Source organism: Austrofundulus limnaeus, unplaced genomic scaffold (assembly GCF_001266775.1).
Source record: "Austrofundulus limnaeus strain Quisiro unplaced genomic scaffold, Austrofundulus_limnaeus-1.0 Scaffold305, whole genome shotgun sequence".
Lineage (NCBI taxonomy): Eukaryota > Metazoa > Chordata > Actinopteri > Cyprinodontiformes > Rivulidae > Austrofundulus > Austrofundulus limnaeus.
The window spans coordinates 711,013-715,429 of NW_013952707.1; the positions used below are offsets into that span (position 1 = coordinate 711,013).

At 39.1% G+C, this 4,417-nt stretch overlaps 1 protein-coding gene across 1 annotated transcript in view; it reads right to left on the minus strand.

Annotated features, from left to right (window-relative positions):
- Window positions 1–3,321, minus strand: part of tmem198ab (transmembrane protein 198ab) — a gene marked incomplete in the record, with an annotated part of 39,562 nt that extends 36,241 nt beyond the window's left edge. Inside the window, 1 exon segment of the mRNA XM_014021787.1 lies at window positions 3,307–3,321.
- Window positions 3,322–4,417: the final 1,096 nt, after the last annotated feature.

Genomic DNA, 4,417 nt, shown 5'->3' on the forward strand with positions numbered 1-4,417 from the left:
GACGTACGCCGGGGTAAGGAGGGGAGGCTAGACCGTCCAAATTCACAGCCTCTCTTTTTTTCCGGTCTTCCCGGTCTACCAAGGACCCGGCCCGCCTCAACCGGGGAGTCTGGGTCCTCCAGAGGACCCGGCCTGTCGTTTTGGACACAGCCATAAATATGGCTACAGCTTAGTCTGAGCTAACACAGGGTGGCACTGCGGCTCAGTTGGTAGAGCTATTGTATCCCAGTAAGAAGGTTGCCGGATCAAATCCTGGCCATGAACCTTTCTGTGTAGAGTTTGCATGTTCTCTCTGTGCATGTGTGGGTTTTCTCAAAATACTTTCCTCCCACAGACCAAAAACATGACTGTTAGGTTAATTGGTAACTTTAAATGTCCTTAGATGTGACTGTGTTAATGGCTGTTTGCCTGCATGTGCCCCTGTGATGGACTCTTAACCTATCCAGGGTGTACCCCAGTGACCCCCGTGACCCTAAAGCAAGAAGCAGGTTCAAAGGATAGATGAGCTAAATTCAAGCACTAACAGATAACATTGAATGCAATTACAGTATGTGTTATTTTTTTTAAAGAATTTGTTCCTAATTCGTGGTCCAACCAGATTTACAAAAAATTAAAAATATAAAGAGAGTCTACCGAGTTTTTCTGCTTAAACACACAAATGTGTAAGGAAATTATGGACATCAAATTAATTCAGACCAATATGAGTTGACTAGTTTCAGACTAGATTCAGACCCCTGAAATAAAAAGGATCACTGGTTTCAGACACATGGAACAAAATAGTCTCAGACTGATTTAAGCTCAAACTGATCTAGGACCCTTGGAATACAACTGGTCCAAACTAGTTTCAGACATCTGGAGTTAAACTGGTCTCAGACTGGATTCAAACAAAGGAAATAAAACTGGTAACAGACTGGATTTATACCAGTTGAACAAAACTGGTCATAGACTAAAACTGGTCTCAGACTTGTTTAAGACACGTGAAATGAATCTGTTGTCTCAGACAGGCAGTGGCGCCTGCAGAAGTTTCTTACAGGGGTGGGGGGGGGGGGGGGGGGCACTGAAAAACCAGGGGTGGCACACCAAACCTAATATCCATAACATAAGTTTTATGTGGTTGTAAAAATGACAATTTGAAAACTATGACAGTATAAGAGCCATGGATTTACCAACAGATGTTCAACTTTTACGAATAATATTACTGATTTTGTGACGTTCAGAGACAAAAACAAAAACAACAACAAAAAAAAAAACAAGTATCAAAACTAGCTGCACTTCCACAACAGTTCATTTCTAACTCGCTCTATATCTTTACACATGGAGTACCATAAATTGTCCTTACATTTGTTACATATTTCAGTGGCATCAGAAGTATTTGTAATGTTGGGGGGACCCACTGGCGGGGGGTCCCCAGAAAAAATTGAAAGAAATAGATGCCAACTGTCGCATTCTATTTAACAGGTTAAGCAAGAGAAACAACACAGAGTGAACTAATATTTTATGGTAAATGTTGGGGTACAAATGAATGAAAATTTAAAATGTGATGGGAAACTTCTCTTCAAAATTAATTGCTGTGATGTCTGTCATTTTATTTAAAAATATCAAAATATATATTTACAAGGAACAAGCTTTTTAAATGTTAAAGCCATCACCTCTTCTATGTATGTTAAAAGGTAGACATTTACTTTTAAGAAAAACTGTCATTATAAAAACACAAAACTGGAAATAAAGACCAAATCAAGCACAATTATAAACTACATCTACAGTAGTGTTATCCCAAAATATTAAGTTATTTGATTTTTCACGACATATTAGTTCTAATAAAAATGATTTTGGTCTGTGAGAGAAAACTGGAGTACCTGGAGGAAACCCACTCATGAACAGAGAGAGCATTACACAACCCAGAAAGTTGATCTACTCTTCTTCCTTAGAGGCAATATGTTGCTCTACCAACTGTGCCACTGTACTGCCTAATTTAATACTCATTATATAATTATTTAAATTATTTAATATTTGATTAAAATATATCTATGAATTAGGGCTGTGAAATTAATCAAGTTAATTCTGATTAATTTTAGTGCTGCATGGGCATTGATTAAAAATTTTAATCGCGATTACAATTTACACTCACTTTACTCTGGCTGAATATGTAGGTTTGTATATTGCGATGCACTCAGTGCAGCCAGGTCATGTTTGTAAATGAGAAGTGGTTCTCAAACAGTTTACCTGGATAAATAAAGGTTAAATAAATAAAATAAAAAACTCCATGTGTAAAACATTATGTACATGTTTTTTTTTCTTTTTGTTGTCTTATGGCTTATTTTATTTTATTTATGTTTTATTGACAACTTTGACCTTAGTATCTATCTTTCATTCCTCATGGACTCATTTGGAATGAAAATCCTTGAATTCTTGATTTAACCTCATTATTCTGCACAAAGTTTAACTGACTCTAATATGTTTGGAGCATTTTTAGGTCCTGTTTTATATTCAAAAAAATCATGTCTAAGCATCAGTTTTGTTTTCTAAATAAAAACATTAAAAACTAATTAATAACTCAAGTAATTTATTTTATCAATATGCACTAGAAATGTATATTAAATTTAAGATTAAGCATGATTAATTCACAGCTACGTTGGGATTAATCAGATTAAAAATATTAATCATTTGACAGCCCTCCTGAGAACCTCCATCTTTATTTGAGAACATTGGTTTTAGTCTGGTTGTCTTTATTCTGAGGAACTACATTTTAATTTTATTTTAAATAAAAATAAATTAATGTTTTTAACTCTTAACTGATAAAAAAATCAATGTTTGTTTTTATATTCATGAGATTCTATTTCTAAAAAGGGGAATTGAAAGAGGAAAAACCTGGGGGGGCACTGCAGACAGGTATCAGACCCCTGGAATAAAACTTCAAACTAGTGTAAAACCCCTGGGATATAAATGTTTCATATTGGATTCAGACCAAAAGAACAAAAGTGGTGTCACACTGGTTTAAGACCCCTGGAATAGAATCAAGAAATAAAACTAGTTTCAGACGTGAGAAAACATAAACCTGGTGTTAGGTTAGGATCTAGACCCCTGGAAATAAAACGGATCTCAGTCTGGTGTCAGACCCCCTCAGAGCTCACACTGCATCCCTGAACAAGAAGACACACAAGTGATAAACACACAACTGTTAGAATCCAGATCTGAATCCAGATCTGAGTCAGGATCTGAATCCAGATCTGAGTCAGGATCCATCATCACAACAACCGTGTTCCGTCTCCTTCCTGTCAAACCAAAACAAAGCCGCTAATCTTCCACTCACCATCATCACCATCATCACCATCATCATCACCATCCTCGACTGGTTGACATGTTCACATCCCGGCCCAGCTGGGCCCGTCCAGAACCCCGAACACCGACTGTTTCCATCGCCTTCATCCCTGAGTGTAGCCCCGCGTCCCGGCAGCTGTAGGGCGGTGGATGCCCCCTCCTCCTCCCCCACCTGACTAACCATCCATCACGGGGGAAGATGGCTCTGGAACCGGGCTGGAACCAAAGAATAACCCGAGTTACATCCCGAGCAGGAGGCGAACCGGTCCGCTGCGGTCCAGACGGAGGGATAGATGCAGGAACCGAACCGAACCGACCGTAAAGCTGCCTGTTCTGGTTCTGAGAGGGTCTGCAGCAGCCCCTGCAGGCTCAGCCTTTAAACACACCGTTTGACAGGAAACGTCTTTTTTTCCTGCTATAATCTTTACATTTTTATTCAAAACGTGTATTTACACCCCACTGCCTCTGATGTGTGTCCCTTAGTGTGATTTAAAGTGCCTGTGACATTATTATTTTTAAATAAATATAAAGGCATTATTGGAAAGATAACATTATTAGCAGATTGCAAAAATTATTTCCAGCTGCTGAGATGAACAGCTGTTGAGATATTTGCATTTGAAGCAACAGGAAGTGACGTCACAGGGGAATGCCTGCATGGAACAAAGTATTGATAGAATAGCTAAGAACACACTGTAGAGAAGAATCTGATTCTTCAGATTATTTTGACACTCTCAGTGTGCTCTGAGATTATGTCTCAATCCAGGGGCTGGGTCCTCATCAGTGCGCGTTTGTCGGCCGCATACGTCATTGCCCCGCGCGGAGGACTGTCCCAATTCGAAGGCTCCTCATCATGCGGCCGAGGAATGCGTCCTACTTCCTGTCCAAATCAGAGGATGCATCATGTATCCTCACCAGCCGAGGATATCCCAGGATTCAATGCGCAGGCAGCAAAATAAACTGAGAAATGAAGACGGTGGTGTTTTTATTTTTTAACGTGTCGGCGCAGTTTGGAAATTCACCACGGACCGAAGGATTTGTTTTTTTAAAGTAAGGTTATAAGTAAAAGTAAGTTTAGCAACTTAGCTGATGAAATTTATGC